Source organism: Anabrus simplex, chromosome 10 (genome assembly GCF_040414725.1).
Source record: "Anabrus simplex isolate iqAnaSimp1 chromosome 10, ASM4041472v1, whole genome shotgun sequence".
Classification (NCBI taxonomy): domain Eukaryota; kingdom Metazoa; phylum Arthropoda; class Insecta; order Orthoptera; family Tettigoniidae; genus Anabrus; species Anabrus simplex.
In genome coordinates this window covers 16,092,903-16,111,671 of record NC_090274.1, presented here as the reverse complement: position 1 = coordinate 16,111,671, position 18,769 = coordinate 16,092,903, and the positions used below count along the sequence as shown (strand labels likewise).

Genomic DNA, 18,769 nt, shown 5'->3' with positions numbered 1-18,769 from the left:
TAAGAGAGGATCTGAAGGAAATAGGCCTTACAACAGAAGACACCAAAAATAAGATAAAATTGAATACAAAACTCAAGAATACAAACCTCCGCTTTACCCTTACACAAAACAAACCAACAACACGCACATTTTCAACTGAGGAAAGGGCACGAAGATCGGAGCGTCTGAAGAAGTACTGGGAGGACCGCAAAGCCCGAACAATCCCTTCAAAGAGACCTGAACGACGGACTGACTAAAGTGATCCTATGCGGTCATAAAAGAAGAAGAAGAAGAAGAAGTCCTGTCCACCATAGAATGCAATCTGGTGTATTACTCTGTTGTTGGTGTGAGTACAGTTAACCCTGCTCCAAACCTCACCCCCGGGTGAACTCTACTTTTAGGTTATAATGACTCCGAAGGCAGCGCCAATTAACGGTCGTTATAGGCGATAGTCGCATAACCTAGTCTTTCTTTGTTGTTGCTAAAAATCTGAAGTTTTAGGCTGCACACTTACACAGTTAATTAACAGAATAAAGTTGAAAATCCAGATGCAAATCCAACTGATGAGCCCAAATGGCAGTCTGGGTGAAACTCGGCAAATACACACAGCCTAACCACCCAAAAGCTGGTTCTATTCCCGAGATTATAAGGAATGTATTGCACACCCTGCATTTTGCACTAAGAACTTCGTCTGTGTACCATAAATTCTTAAATTTGGCCACAATTTTCCATACATTACTGTATTTTTTTCTTTTACATTGAATACGCAACCTTAATTTTTAGATATGGTAGGCTCGCTTTGCATTTTAAGTTCCCCAAATACAAATTTCAATCTAACTAAAAGCAACGAGATGTTAGAGCAGTGATTCAGTATGAGTTCAAGATGCACTGTGCTCACACTGATGGGGGGGAGGCATAATCGTCTCAAATTTGTTTCACAAGATAAGGTAACAAAAGGTAAGAAGACCTGTGCTGAATCAACGTATCTACTAACTTATATTAATTATCAATAAATTATTTTAAAAATCTTTTACACAATTTTTTATCAGAAAATCATATAGTAGGTGTACGATCATGATGTTGGGTCATACATTTGTACATTGCATCAAATTATCGAACAATTACTACCTAGAGCACACAGCTGAGTCACTGAGGATATTGTTGTTGTGGAGTCTGTAGGTAATTTGGACTTAGTATTAGCCTGAAGTGAATGCAGAAGAACTATACTCGAGATGGAATTGGAAGTAGGAAGGTGAAGGTGACAACCCTCCAAAATACAGAACAGCCCACAAAGTACTTATTGGTCAGAATGAAGGGTTCAAGGGATAACCAAATAAGTTTCTAACAACTTGATATTTTTGTTTCAACTCATTTGGTGGCGAGTTTGAGTATTAAAATTATATTTAAAATTGGGTGAAGAGGTGAAGTCAGGATACTGCCGTTTTAAAAATTTATGGCATCTGTTTGGTTGAAAGTTTATAAAGAAATCAAGAAAATATCTAATGAAGTGCCTAAAAAAGCAAACAAATTTATTTTGAATAATAAAAGCTATGGAAACATCAAATTGAACATCGAAGAAAAGTATTTTCTTGTAGTCAGGTTTCTCAGAACTTAAAGATAAGAATCTGATAAACTCACCTGGTTTTATTTCTAATAAATATAGGTTTTCCAAAAGGCACGCAATTAGCTTTATCTTTTTTTTTTTTTTTTTCTTTCCTTGCCTTTTCCCAATAATCTGGGGTCGGCACCAATGTGCTTTAAGCCAAGTTTGCCAACCCTATGTGAAGGGATGTATTCACTACGTGTTCGAGTCCCCGAACCAGTGGAATTAACGGATATCAAACCTGGGACCCTGGAGCCAGTACGCTGACCATTGAGACAGGGAACCAGACTTGTTTCAAGTTGTTTTTGTAAATTGCAAATCATTATGTACACAGTCATGCTAATAAATGCTGACAATTTTTTAAACGAACTGACAGAAGATGGTGACAGATATTTCAATATCCTATTACTACCAGTTACATAGATATGTACTGAACAAAACTCGCACATCATTTTTCAATATGACCACCTTAAGCACGCATATATAGTTTTACTGACCACTCATCTCCGGCACTTCAGTTCATGTGACGGGGTGCCTTTTGCATTGTTTGTACACATGTTGTCCTAGTCACTACCCACCACACAAGACAGACATTTTGGATGTTTTTAATCCACAGGCCATCACTGTCTGTCTTCGTACCAGATTTCCACACACGATACACAATGGCTTTCATTAATTCTGGAGTCCGTATTGTACATGGTGTTCCTTTCCTTCCCGCCCCCATGCGTGGGGGCTGTAGAATAACACCCATGGAATCCCGTGCCTGTCGTAAGAGGTAACTAAAAGAGGCCCATGGGCTCTTAATTTGCGAGTATGGGTTGGCGACCACAGGGCCCTTAGCCGAGTCCTGGCATTGCTTCCAGTTACTTGTGCCAGGCTCATTTTCAGCTATCCTATCGGACCTCCCTTGGTCAACCCTTGTTCTTTTCTGACTCTGACGGTATTAGAGCACTCGAGGCCTCGGAAGTCTCATTTTCACACCCTTTGTGGTCCTTGTCTTTCTTTGGCCGATTCCTTCATTTTTTGAAATGTCGGATCCTTTCCATTTTTTCTCTCTGATTAGTGTTATACAGAAGATGGTTGCCTAGTTGTACTTCCTCAAAAAACAATAACCACCACCACCACCACCACCACCACCACCACCACTGTTCTTTTCCTAGGGCAGTTTATCACAGTTCCAGTCTCTAAGAAATGCTGGATAGTGTGATAAATGAACCTCTTGGAGATCTGCAATATTTCACCCGGTGACCTGCCTACCTTATGCAGTCAATAACTGCTACACAATTTTTGTAATCACTCCAGTCCATGATGAAAGCTAATATAAACAGGTTCTCATGTCTGTAGTACAACTGGCAATAACTCCTGTATCACGTCATGCCTCGGGAACGTGCTGCCCTCTATGAACAGAAGTAAAGCCAGCCCCAAACGTTTTAACAATATTTATAGTAAGATTGTTTTGAGGTCTATCTTTTACAGACCTTTTTGTAGAACATTTTATGCTCAGTAGTTCTTCCACACATACAAAGGCTATTTTTTAAGTAAAGTCTGTTTGTCAATAGAAACTACAGTAAAGTAATAATGATATTGCCAAACCATTTTATTATGTCCTCTTTACACATTAAACTATTTTTCTACATAGTTACCGTCTTTGTTCAAACATTTAACATAGCGTTCCACCAATTTTTGTACCCTCTCATTATAGAACACTGACGCCTGTGTCTGAAGCCATTCTTCAACTGCCGTTTTCACTTATTCATTGGTGTCAAACCACTGACTGGCAAGGAACTGCTTCAGGTAACGGAACAGATATTAATTGTTAAGCGTAAGGTCAAGGCTGTACAGTGGGCAGTTCATTTGCCCCCATCCAAAAGGTCGGATTAACTCTTGAGTTTGAGCAGCAGAATGAGGTTGTGCATTGTCATGCAGCAACAAAACTCCAGATGACAATAGGCCACATCGCATGTTTTGTACAGCACACTGAAGCATTTTCAAGGTCATGCAGCACGCAGCTGAGTTTATTGTTGTCCCTTGTGGCATAAAGTCAATGAACAGGACACCATGTCTGTCACAAAACACAGTGGCCATAATCTTGCATGTTGACATTGTCTGTTTGGCTTTCACATTGACTGGAGATGACGTGTTGCCATTCCATTGATTGGTGCTTTGATTTGGGAGTCAAATGTTAAACCCACGTTTCATCCCCTGTGACAAAGTTGTCCAAACTTTGATATCCTTCCTCACTGTGTTGGGACAAGAAGCCATTCTCCTGGTTTTGTGTTCCTCAGTAAGCAGTTTGGGAACCTATCAGTGCACAGTTTTCTAAATTGCAAGGTGTGATTTTGTATAGCACTGACCTTGAAACCTGTGGAAATTGCAGTGACAAAGTGGGAATTGTGAAACACCGGTCTTCATGGATTTTTGTGTTTACTGTGCACGCCAAATCATCCGAAATTACAAAACGTCGGTCCGATCGTGGTTAATCACAGATATTGTACTGCAGGTCCTTGAACAATCTCACCCATTTACGGACCTTGCTGTCACCCATTGCATTTGGGCTGAACACCTCAAATAACTGGCAATGAATTTCTGCAGCTGACATGTTCCTTGCTGCAAAAAATCGAATCGCAGACCTTATTTCACACTCAGCGGGATGCTCAATTATCTGAAACATTTCAACTGCCCACACCTAAACGTACACAATGATATTATGACTGCAACTGATATCGACTCATGCCCAAGGCATGCCGGAAGACAGCGAGCATGCGCATTTAGACAGCCGCACCAATTTTCCTAAGCTACAGCCAATCGGAACTTAGTTAAAAAATAACCCCCGTACTTGGGTCTACCATTATCTGTTTAGGCAGCGTAAGCCGGGAAAGTGCTCATATGGCTGTTTTACCTATGACTTCCTTCACTAAAATCATCACTACTCAGCTCCCTTTTGTCACAGATCAATTTTTCATACACCCATATCTTCCTTGATAAATGCTCTATACACTGTGACAACCACAACACAATCCATTTGGTTTTAGAGATTATCCCACACAAACAGAAGACACCTACAGGGGAATTTATTATTTTTTTCATAGTGGCTTTACGTCGCACTGACACAGATAGGTCTTATGGCGATGATGGGATAGGAAAGGCCTAGGTGTTGGAAGGAAGCGGCCGTGGCCTTAATTAAGGTACAGCCCCAGCATTTGCCTGGTGTGAAAATGAGAAAGTGGCTGTGGCCTTAATTGGTACGGCCCCAGCATTTGCCTGGTATGAAAATGGGAAACCACGGAAAACCATGTTCTGGGCTGCCGACAGTGGGATTCGAACCCACTATCTCCCGGATGCAAGCTCACAGCCATGCGCCCCTAACTGCATGGCCAACTTGCCCGGTGGAATTTATTTTATAATGTGTTAAGATTGTGTAGAGCTGGGTAAAATATGTAAGTTTCAGCATCATTCTAACATATCTCATTAAACCATAACAAATTAAAAGATTACCAGAAAAGGTTTGGGAATCCTTTAAATTGAAATTCTACCTTCCCTTGTCAGATTTATCACTTAAACACTACACATATTTTAAACTAAATAACTATCTGCATTCTCAAAGGTATGATTCACAAACTAATTCTGTTATGCCCTTGTTATTGAGGAATATGGAAACAAGGAGGACTTTTTAATTTGATAACATTTTAATAGAAAAGGCATGCACATAGACGTGTTAGTAGCCACCACAATCCTATGTATACAGTATTTACAATTCTCAAGAATTAACAGTCAATTCAAAATTATTTCAGCAAGATCAACAGAACAGCAATAAATACAACAACTAAATTTAGTTAACTGTCTACTTGTAAACTGCACATTAAGTTCTTTCTAGTTTACAATACAAAAATTCATCTCTTTCTTTCTTTCGTTCTTTCTTTCTTACAGCAGACATCTTCACTATATTATTTTATTAAAACACTTTTATAACGATCAACCTCATCGGTCATTACTAGAGTATAGCTGTGTCAGAAAAATTTATCACATATCACTTACTCTCTCGTCTAAGTTCATCACGAGGATGCACAAAGTTGGCTATAAGCATCAAGCCAGTTGATGCAGTTCTTTAAAGAGTCCCCATATACCATGAAATAAAGAATATAATGGAATATAGCTTACATACATCAAGAAATGTTGGTTAACAAATTAGTAACCATTACTTAATTCAGCTCAGAGATGTCTGATCTTCATAGTAAATTGCTTTTCATAAGTCATGGCAACAGGGTTATACTGTCCAAAAATGTGACAGCAAGGTAAGGCTGGTATTACATTGGCTCACACTACCGAAGACCCTCACGTGGGCATGGGTGGTTAAGGTATCATTGTGGACAAAAAAAAAAAAAAAACCTTACCTCTCCAAAGTATGCGAATTTCTGTTGTTTTTTCTAAACATGGATTTTCCATCCCTCCTCTTCCTGCTTTGGCGAGTGTACATTGAGAGTGAGTAACGAACCATCAGCTTGGAGTGAGGCCATACTTCTACTATTTCTGTCTAAAAGTTACATCTTTTCACAGAACTTCATATGAGTAAAACATTTATTTTGCAATGATAATTGCTAGTAAAAAACAGACCATTATATTTGTTTACTATCTTTGAAAGAATTCATATGATTGAAAAATTTATTTCAGCAGTTATCCCTCTCTTGTTCATTCAACAAGCAATAGAAAAAAGATGTAACTGTCAGTATAAAATCCAGGTTTCATCATTTTTGTGGGACAATGCTTATTTTTTATCTGGCAATATGCACTTATTAATAAAGCCCTGCATGGATGCAGATATCTGAAAAGCTAGTGTCTTAGCAGATGCTAATTGTATGGCCGTGTGGATAATTTTGCTGATAATTTCTAAATAATGAAGTTTATTGATTTTCACTCAGGTATACTCTTATTTTTGCTTAGGCGACCCACGACATTGGTATGGGAGAACGGTGATATATAAAGAGCCTTGAATCAATAAAGCTGACCTAAGCCTAACTGGCTCCTACCTGCAATTAGTGGAAGGAAGAAACAAAGCTTCCGAAAGGGAACCGCTCAATACGTCAGTAGTTGTCTCAAGAGGAAATCCTTCATAAAACTGTGGCTGTACACGGTCTGGTGACAGGTATCAGGTCTGATATTATGTTAACGGATCTATCTGCTTCAATACCTTAGATGTAATATAGTTAAATAGTTGGAATATCCATGGATAACCATTCGCAGATGCTGATGTAGGAAGTGCAGATGCGGGGTGGATAACATTTTGTATATCTGCGCAGGGCTCTATTTATTAACAAGAAATAAGCACTCGAGTCTATTTCGTTTCTTGCTATAATACTACAAGAAATACTGTGAAGTACACAAAAATACAGACAGTAGTTCTATGTGTTAAGGTGTAGCATAAGTGTGTAGGTTGTATCTGTTATAGAGTCACATTTACATGATGTGGAGAAATGGATGTATTATCTTTGTTCTTGACTAACAGTGTGCGTCCTACCATGTTCGAAGATGGACGAAAATATATATAAACTGCAGTTCTCCAAGGAAGAAAAACCCTTTATTGTTGTGCATTGCTATACTGATCTGTTGCACATTGGATGGCGGCCTTCCTTCCACGAAGGTTGTGCTCATTTTGGTGTATGACAGCTGAGGTGTTCTTGGGTGTCATCCTGTTTGGAAGGGGCACACCATCAATGGCCAATACTACAGCACATTTTGTATTCATGGGCAGAAACATCCAGCACCATATTCCTCCACGATAATGCTACAGACCACACAGGGACTTTGTACAGTGGTGGGAAGCAGTGGAAGGTGAAAAAGTCTTAGAACACCCTTCCTATTCCCTACATCATGCAACTTTGATCTCATTCAAAAACTGAAGGAGCCATTGCACAGGAAGCATTTTGCATACTGGCGACATAAACGCAACCAACACTGCTGATGTTATTCAATACCTTGCTCATTGTTGATACCCTGGGAGACTATTTTGAAGGATGTTAGCTGTTCGTAATGCACATCTGCGTTCAGTACGTGCACAATAAAATACTACAACACTGCATTCTATCGATATATCTTTAGACTGCCTCCTGCATTAACTACCATACCTCAACCCGATTTGATGCTAGCACCGAGATGCATATTACCTTGGCCTTCAAACACGTGGATTTCTCGTGCTGTAGCATTGTAGGACGATATAATGTAGTTGCCATAATTTATGAAATGACCCTTGTACATGTTCATTAAACATAATAGATTATCTGGAGCTTCAAATACACATCTTTACCTACATCACAGACAAGTTTTGATATTTTATCTAGAACAATGTACAAATGAAGTGATCACAGTGATCCACATTTCTTGACCTGATATAATCCTCGATTTAATTTCTACTCACTTTTTTCAATCACAATAATTTAAAAATACTCACTGAAGAGTTGATATAAAAACTTATGTTTTAACATTAACAAAATGCCATTATTCTTGTTTTAAACATAGTAGCTCACTAAGTCAAGTTCATGGTCATTATGGGCAATACTAACAAAAGCCAACCTTGGGCACTCCTCCACAAAAGGTAAATCGTGCATATCTATGTACAGTATAATATATATTTATAATTTTCTTGCTGTATAGCGAAATATAAGTTCTATATATATTTATATAACCATTACAACACTGTTATGTCATATTCTTTTCCCTGATCAATCTCTTCTTCAATATTCGGAAGTAAATCTTAATACTGCAATGAATGTGTTAGTCCTTAGCCTAGTTACATTTCCTTTCTTTAAAACCCGAATTACGACACCGAGGGAAACGTCCACTTCAATGGCGGGAAGCATCTTTATAAAAACCACCACACATACACACAACTTCATACATGACACGAAGAGAGACTTAAGACATCGTCCTTTAGAGTTTGAAGGCTCTCTTTTTTTTTCTTTTCTTTTTTTTTTTAGTGCAAGCTTAGAGTGAGAGAGAAGAAAAATCAACAAAATATTGCTCACACCTTTAAAATCTGAGAAGTTCATTGTTTAGAATGTCAATAATCAACAGTGATCATTAGTGTAAATACATAGAGAGTTATAAGAAAATAATTATGTTTGCATTCATACTAATGACCAATCATGTATACCCTGACATTCAGTAGACTTGTACTTACTCCCCTTAAGAATCTTGGACATGCAAAAAGGCTGTCCCTACCTCTGTCAACAAACGTGAGGAGTGCTGATGGGAAAGACAGGCAGAAAGGTTTTTGAGGAAAAGAAAGACCAAGAATGAGCCAAAAGCCTAGTGTGTAAAAGAGTATTTTATGACAAAGATGGACTTAATTAAAAAAATTATAAAACTGAATAACCTGTGCAGGACTTTCAAACTATATCACTACATAAAGGCGAGTACACATTAGTGAACTGTTGTATGGTTATTGTAACCCTTCCTTTTGATGGACGCCATATCCATAGTCATGCAACGAACTGATCCAGAGTGATTGTGTTGAGCTTAGCATGAAGACATGTCAATTATATTACCTGAGTTAACTGGCTGTGCTTCATATATCCTACATAATACCTGTATGGTCTCAGGTATTGTGTGGAGGCATTTTGACTTTGCATTATTTAGACTATCTGAGTGTCAATTTTGACATTCCAATTTACTCTACCAGACGGCATAGTAAATGTAATCCCTCTTGGGTGATGTGTGAATGAGATTTTATTTGTTAACGAGGAAGCCACACTTTTCAGTGTCGACTCACAAGGGGAGGCCACGATGTTCGGATCATGGATTATCTTCAAATTTTGTACTTTTGGTAGCCCACTAGGACAACATAATGTGCAAGTAGTAAGGCGTACTTGAGAAAATCGCAAGAGAAGTTTTTGCATCGAATATCTACCGGTGCGTTGCGATCATGAGCACGAGATGGCACGGTCGAGTTGTTACTGTTCAAGCTGCGTAATTGCTGGATCAAGTCCCGCTTATTGCTTTTTTTTTTTTTTTTTTTCAACAATGATCATATTCATTGAAATTCAAAAGTAATATAATGAAAAAATATGTGTATTTGCACGAACTTTTATTGAATTTCCAATGTTATTTGGCTCTTTATTAATTTTTATAATTACAAAAAAATTTTTATGTATAATTGCTATTTTGCTTTACGTCGCACCGACACAGATATGTCTTATGGCAACGATGGGATAGGAAAGGCCTAGGAATGGGAAGGAAGTGGCCGTGGCCTTAATTAAGGTACAGCCCCAGCATTTGCCTGGTGTGAAAATGGGAAACCATGGAAAACCATCTTCAGGGCTGCCGACAGTGAGGTTTGAACCCACTATCTCCCGATTACTGGATACTGGCCGCACTTAAGCGACTGCAGCTATTGAGCTTGGTTTATGCATAATTAATGTAGGATGCTAAATGGTTTATTTTGTCACCTATTCAATACACATAAATTTTACATTTAGGAATTTATTATTAATTCCGCTTGAGACATGTTTCGCCAAACGACCAAATGCAAAATGTTTTTCTGAAAATTAATGCCTGTCGTGATTTGCAAAATCCCTTATACCTGACAATGAAATCGGGTAAGGTACCCGGAACTGCTTTGCACTCAGACGCCAGTGGCTCGCACACTGTGTTGCAGAGTGTGTTTGAAGTATGTTCGTGTGTATAGTTTGGAAGCCATTTCCACTAATAGAATGTGGTTACAGTAAATACAGGCAAGTGAAATAAAATTTCTGAGAAGCAGAATAGGTTATGAATTTCATGTTTTTGGTCTGTATTGAACTGAGAATAATATATAAGTAATAATAATAACAACGTAAACGTTTCCACCTTTTCAATACTAAAATATATTCACAAAATTATAAATTACACGGTACTAGTTTCGACCCATCTAGGGATCATCAGCCGTATTGGAGCAAAAATCATTTTTGGCGAAATCCTAAGAAATAATAACATCTCATTTCACTTGTTATTCTTTAAAATAACATTTTCTTAGGATTTCGCCAAAAATGATCTTTGCTCCAATACGGCTGATGATGACCCCTAGATGGGTCGAAACTAGTACTGTGTAATTTATAATTTTGTGAATATATTTTAGTATTGAAAAGGTGGAAACGTTTATGTTGTTATTATTATTACTTATATATTAAGCAGAATAGGAGCGACAAGAATGGATAAGATGAGAAATGAGAAGGTTAGAGATACCGTTTAGTAAAAGAAGAGTCACTACAGAACAGGACAGAAGCATCTAGACTTAGGTGGTATGGGCGCATGAAGGGAATGACAAAGGAAAGGATACCGAGGAGGATGCATGAAGTAGAGGTAACAGGAAAACGACTGAGAGGAAGACCACGAGACAGGTGGATAAAAGTAGTGGAAGAGTGTGTACAGAGAAGAGGAGACGACTGGGCAAGAGTGACGAGGGAGAAGTGGTGGGAAGACAAGGAGATTGAGAGGCTTATGTTCCGAGCAGACCTGGCCATCAGCTGGAAACTGCATATGATGATGATGATGATGATGATGATGATGATGATAATAAGAAACATGGATTGGAACACAGTTAAAGAGGAAAAACAGTGGTTGGATAGAGGAAGATGAAAAGGTGCCATAAAAATCCCAACCCGGCAGGAGCTGGATGATGATAATGAATAAAATATTTAAAATAAACATTTTCTTTTCATGTTTGTGCTGTTTCATTATTAAAGATTTATTCTATGTGTGATGTTTTCATGAAAACTGTTTCAAGATTTCTGACAGTAATTTCTATCATTTGGATCTTCGTATCAGTTTGTTTTTGCAGATATCAATTAAATTCAGGCACTTCTCATTGTTCCAGTCCAACATGCTTTTCAATGCTCGGAGGAAATGTAAACATTAAGGAAACTGCAAGCATCCTTTGTGTTTGACAGCCAGTGGCTCGCACATTGTGTTACAGAGTGTGTTTGAGGTATGTTCATGTGTATAGTTTGGAAGCCATTTCTACTAACAGAATGTGGTTACAGTAAATGTTATGATACATGCAACAGCTTGTTAATGTGTACGTACCTTAAGATACATTTTAGATTAACAAATGGCCATTTGTCAGCTCAACAATACTAAGTGGCCTTGTCAAGGCTGAACACCACGGGCAATTACAACAGATCAGTGTTTCTCTAAGGCAACATAAAGAAAGCCTTGTCTGCAGCTTGGAGTGGTGTAAATAAATAGACAAATAATTTTTATGTAATTGAAAAAGAAGATAGTTTGAGTAAGCCAAAGTGGACCAGTTCCTATTTTGTCTTGTTATTTGGCTCACTACTCAGGAAAATGGATTTAAGACTTAGAAGCCCAAGTTCTCGGAGCCAATATTTCACTCTGTAGTAATTTGTGAACTCATGTTATGACTAGATACAACTTTAACTATGCCAATTAGTGTTTGCATTTATGCAATAGACTTTGAACCACATTACCATCTCATCCAGAGTGACAAACATCTCCATGTGGAGGAAGGGACAGCAGACCAGAATGACTCATTTAAATGTTAGGGTTATTGAAGTACAAACCAAAAGAAATATAATACAAAATGGTTAGCAATAATATATTTGTTCTATAAACACTTTTCAAAAACATAACAGAAACAATAATGTCAACATCAATAAGTTATGTACAAAGTGATTCTTAAGCACAATAAGTACAAGTAGAAGAAGATAGGAGGGGGGAAGGTTTTCAGCAAGTGACTGTAAAACACCACAACCAGATGGCTGTTAGATGAAAAGATACACAGAAAAGCACGCACATTAAAATCTTCAGACCATTCTCTACCATTGCTTAATCCAATATCGCAGTTCTTCAGGCTGCGCAATGGCAGGAACTTGAAATTTGGCTAGATAAAAGTACATGATCAGACATGCTGAATTTGAAAATAGCACCAGTGTTTTGCACGTCATGTCAACATTTCATGAAATTCAATCTTATAAATTCACTTGAGACAAAGAATGTCAGCACACTTCAATACATATTGAAAATGGAGAAGATAGTTTGAGTAAGCCAATGAGGACCAGTTCCTATTTTGTCTTGATACATTTGGTTAACTACTCAGGAAAATGGACTGAACACTTAAGACTTTCCCAAGTTCTGATGCCAGATTTAGCTCTGTAGTAATTTATAAAAAATGTGAACTTGTGACTAGGTAAAAGTTTTCAAATAATATGCAACTTCAAATGTACCAACTGGTGTTGGCATCTATCCAGTATACTTTGAACAATCACAGAAAACATGAACATCTATTTACATACAGTAGACAGACTCTTAATCGGCCAACCCCCTTATAATGTTGACTCTGGTTTTGCATGGTCATAAGTGTGGAATAAGTTGTTTATGAAAAAATGGCAAGACTTCACCTTAACAAAAAACACCTACCTACAAATTACTTTAAGAAAATTAAGTTTCATGTGTTAATCTCATTTTATTGGTTTTATGGTTTCTTCAGTAACACCTAGGCCATCTATGACAGCTAATGGTGAACCTGTTGAGGATCCAACCAACCTTCGGGCTGAATACCCAACATACATGGTTTTTAATAGTCTAATGATACACTGTAATTTTTTTTTTTCAAGATTTTACTTTAGTAAATAAGTGATTGCATTGCAAAGTAATTATACCTGTTGTACAACGAACTGGATCTAACATTTCGCATCACTGCAGATGATACGCTGTGGTATGCACATACTATTCTCTTGTATTATTTTTCCACACTAGATAATTTGTAATACTGTAGATTACTGTAATTAAACAAATTTTATAAGCCTAATAAGTTGTGAAATAATGTTTAAGATATGATTATATGTCTTGAAATATAAATTGCTGGATAGGCCATTTATTTTAATACTGTCTAAGTGGCCATTTCGTTATATGACAGAGGGTCGGTCCTGAGCAATCCCTAAGTGGCACACACACACACTATATTCCTAGCAAGTTCAGTTTGATGTTCACCGCTTTGTATACCACCAAGTTTATTCAATACTCTTGTTCTACTACTTATTACTGAGTTTCTCAATGAATCAGGTATTTTAGATGCTTCAAATGAATATATGTAGATGATTCTGGCTTAGAAGGTGAAGTCGCTACCAAGGATAATGATCGTGACTGCGAACAAATGGAATTTAGATCTGAAAAACAGTTTAACACATAATTAAGTCTTCTTCCAAAATATATTTTTCATTGAAAAATTTGTAACAGATCATGCTGGCCGACAGGGTAGTAGAGGTGGTGGTATACAATTTCTAATCACTAGATTGCATGCCATAAGTCGGGCTTCAATTCCAAACCTCTGGGGACGTTAAATCTTGAGCAGACCTCTTGGTGTTATTTGACAGGAGTACACTATATGCTGACACAGGGTTTCATCCTCTCCCTACCTCATTATTATTACCACCATCTTCATTGCACGAAACCAGACACGCAGGTCGCCCATGGGAGTCAAATGGAAAGACCTGCACCAGACCTCTCCAGAGGAAATAAATAAATAAATAAATAAATAAATAAATAAATAAATAAATAAATAAATAAATAAATAAATAAATAAATAAATAAATAAATAAATAAATAAATAAATAAATAAATAAATAAATAAATAAATAAATAAATAAATAAATAAATAAATAAATAAATAAATAAATAAATAAATAAATAAATAAATAAATAAATAAATAAATAAATAAATAAATAAATAAATAAATAAATAAATAAATAAATAAATAAATAAATAAATAAATAAATAAATAAATAAATAAATAAATAAATAAATAAATAAATAAATAAATAAATAAATAAATAAATAAATAAATAAATAAATAAATAAATAAATAAATAAATAAATAAATAAATAAATAAATAAATAAATAAATAAATAAATAAATAAATAAATAAATAAATAAATAAATAAATAAATAAATAAATAAATAAATAAATAAATAAATAAATAAATAAATAAATAAATAAATAAATAAATAAATAAATAAATAAATAAATAAATAAATAAATAAATAAATAAATAAATAAATAAATAAATAAATAAATAAATAAATAAATAAATAAATAAATAAATAAATAAATAAATAAATAAATAAATAAATAAATAAATAAATAAATAAATAAATAAATAAATAAATAAATAAATAAATAAATAAATCAATCTCTTTGCTTCTTTTTATAAATAAATCTAGAAAACTATCTGTAAGCAGCAAGTTCTGTTAATAAATATATTGTAATTCCAAAATCTAGAATGAAAAAAATCTTGGAACAGTCCTAAAACAAGTGCATCATGTTTGAGATTTGAGATCATCTGGCACCAAGTACAGTCAATGCCTTGTGGTTGACAAGTGATGGTAGAAACTTGTCCATCATATTCCGCCTTCAGTATTATGGTGTTAACCATTTTGCTCCAAAACAGTTATTTGGGAGATTTTGAGGGCAGGGAAAAGAAGAAATCTGGCCGTGAACTATGTATAAAGATTGAAGGTCCTCCACAAGCTCACCAGATTTAAGTTTCTTTATACATTGGAACATGCTCGCCTGATCATTGTTTACTGTTAATACTTTTGAAGAAAGGCCACATTCATACAGGCAATGCCACATCATAGTTCAGAAGTCATTTCATCTGGGTTTTTATCAAAGGCTGTCACATTCCATTATGAAACTTCGTGCCAAGTCTTTTGCATCCCCGGTCCTGCAAATACACCTTCTCATTCAACATGTAAAAGAGAAATGATTCAAGCTAACAACACATCTCTTGTGAACATATTTTATGAAGGAACTGAAATACAGTATTTTTAGTGGCATAACTTACTGGAAATTGGACTAAGCAATGGTAAAAGCAGCTGTACAAGGATAGCATCACATCCACACCTCCATGCATCAAGCCACAGACGATGACATACAAGAAAAGAAGGAACCGTTTTCAAAGAGGCACAACAAATGAGCATTAAGCTGGAGGAGAGAGACTACAACTTTAATACTTCACCTAAACATTTATTATTTTTATACTATGAATTTCATAAGTCAAAGAAATTTATTCTTTCAGTCATCAACACCAAAACAAACATATAGATGAGAACTGACAATGGATCCCAGATAAGAGTGCAATGTAAATATGGTTTTCAAATCTTGTAAACACATCTAGTAATCAGTTTTATATGGAATACAAATACACAGTTTAAAGGTTTTTAATTGCTGTTTACACAATAGTCAAGCTGAAAAAAGAAGACTGAGAAGCATGCGTTGCTTAAATAGATGCATATATCGTAGAAAGAAAAATACAGTTGAAACTGGTTTATACATAACCAAGTTGTACGTGTTTCAGGCACAAGTTCTGACAAAGCAGCATTGCATTAAATATTGCGATGGTATCTGCCATTTTACTGTAAGGCCTTGGGAGGAGCAAGTAAGCCTGGCCCCGGCCGTGAGTGACGTCACAGAGTTAGGGCCCCGTCCACTTGCCGCACACCAACCAGTAAAAAATGAGCAGGTGTGCAAGGCTAGTCCTCTCTGCCATGACTGTTATCTCACTAGAGGTCTCCCGACAGTGTAAGAACTAGAGGATGAACCCAAATCATTCGGAATCGAGAGGACTCTACAGACTTCTCCTTTCGTGAAGTATCTGGAAGGGGCTGGACAAGCTCAAGCGGTTCAGTTTGAGTCTGTGAGAGTCAGTCTCTCTGTGAAGGTCAGTACTGCTGAGAGTTCACAGTGCACTGGTTCAGGTTGCAGCTGAGCAGTCCAGTGTAGTGAGTAATCTGTCTGTGTAACCGAGACTATTGTTCTATCCTGTCTGTTGTAGAGGAGTGAAGTTTCTCCTGTCCAGCTGCTGTTGAGTGAACGTACGTAAAAGTGGAAAAAAAAAATACCGCCATTAACATCAGTGATCCTACTACTTCATCATATGATGGCAAATAGTTCAAACTCTAGCTACTAGACAGCGCAACAAGCTGAAAACTAAGACAGTACATAAAAACGGAGATTTTCCTGGACCCATCCACAACCGCTGGCTGCAGTAATACGGAGACCTCCGGGGCCAGCCTTCAAAGTGTTAAAAGCTGAGAGAAGGTATGGCTAGGAAAATATTTGAGAGAGAAAGGGTTAATGCAGTGAGAGAAAAATAAAGTAATAAAAGGAAACAGTGTGCCTTCAAGTTGTATTTACGAACGTCTTAATGTGTATATACTTTGGTGGCCATTTTTAAATAGTGTTTTCATACATTTTTCTGAATCATGTACTGTGTAAAGAAATTTTCCAGTATAAAGTAATCAGTGTGGAAAAAAAAGAAAGATCCATTATAGTGTCGGAGTTGTGAAATTAAGTTTAAAATCTTCAATAAGTAAGAAGAATTAATAAGAATGTAAACAAAATTATAAGTACAGTAGTTCAAAATGGTCTCCTTGAATTATGGAAAAACCACTTTCTACCATAACTGCATTTAAACTGTATTGACAACCCTGAGCCTAGGAGAGTTCATTCACAGCTGGTCACCGTCTTCATCAGTCGGAGTATGCAAGCGGTACGGAGAGAATCTCTCCCGGCCTGAAACTGACCAAGCTCCACCATTGTCGGTCTCCATTTCTTGATTTATTTTGAAGTTCATGAACTACTTTCTTATTTACAGCATCATGCTGTCCACAAGAGGATTTATAGGCAAAAGCATATTTGTACTGAGAAAGAATCTTGAAGCTTGAGCCAGTAAAGGTCAGAATATAAGTGTTCTTCATTGATGTAATGTCAGTTTAGGAAAGTTAAAATTTTATCATTGACGTCGAAGGCCGTACGCCACACGGGTTGTGTCACATATTGCCAAGAACGAAGCCAGCACGGCGTATATTTTCCGTTTTTTTAAATTTGTTAGTGTGAAACAACCTTACTATGTGTGTTGATTGGCACTGCAGTACAAGATTTGATTCATATAGTTCTCAAAAAAAAAAAACAGCAGCAAAATATAGCTCTACACACGATATTCTTCCTTTGAAACCATGTGAGAGCTGTGTCGACTTGACAGCAGCACGAACATAGACTGGACATCAGTGATTTATACAAATTTAACAGACCTAACAGATATATCTCTAGTACAAACAATTATGAACGGCCTAAAAACCAAATAAACTCAATATCAGCCATATTTTATTAGTTAAGGTTACGCAATGAACTTTAAAAAAGTGACAAACCCAGTAATTGCAGGGTAAGGGATCTAGCACTTGTATTACAATTATTACAGACATTAAGTAGAAAGTATGAACTCAAATACAGGGAAATAAAAAGAAATTACCTATGTACAAAACTAGTATTAATTTAAAAATTGGAAGTTAGTGAAAAATGGCCAGTCCGGAGGATTAAATTGTATGAAAGTTAGCAAGATGTGTTAAATATTGACAAACATTCATACCAGTTGAATGATTTGTTTATACGTATTTCCTGTAACTCAGATGTTTTTAATTTCTAATTTTTGCTAACGGATTAACATTGCACTAACACATCAATGATTTTTGGCTACTCAAGGATGGGAAGGTCGAGGCTGCAGCCTAATTAAGGTACAGTCCCAACATTTGCCTGGTGTGAAAATGAGAAAACCACAGAAATACATCTTCAGGACTGCCGATGGTGGGATTCGATTCCACCATCTCCCAAATGCAAGCTCACAGCTACGCGACTAACTGCACAGCCAACTCGCTCAGTTAACTCTGAGAATGAAGTCCAAACAATGTATATAATTTCAGCTTCAACAGTTCAGCTAGGCAACAGCTGTAACATAAAATCTTGTAAAATTCAGGTGCGGAAAAATGCTTATATTCGCCACTGTGATCAACGTCAGGTTAAATACTAAGCAAGAAATTTCTACACAAACTTCAAAAGAAAAGTAAAACTAATAACAACGGTGTTAACAGAAATATCTTTATAAAATAACTGTTTTCAAAAACAGACATGCTGTTAACATCTAAATTATATTTGTTTGAGTTTGAGAATTTACCTCCATTTTAGAGATGATTTAGCTTTTGTTAAAAAGAAGCGGCTTCTGCTTAAATGTCTATTGCAAGCTCTTGTGCTTCTACAATGAAAATATTCCAGAGAATGGTTTACCGAACAAAGATACAGGACATCTCAAGCAATGTTAAGTCTTCACAAGCGTTCCACTCATCATCATCAGTCTTGTTCCTC

The 18,769-nt window shown here is 36.3% G+C and overlaps 1 protein-coding gene across 5 annotated transcripts in view; it reads right to left on the bottom strand.

The window, feature by feature from the left end:
* Positions 1-18,769, bottom strand: part of Efa6 (Exchange factor for Arf 6) — a 366,073-nt gene that overhangs the window by 12,649 nt on the left and 334,655 nt on the right. The gene's annotated exons all lie outside the window — the stretch shown is intronic.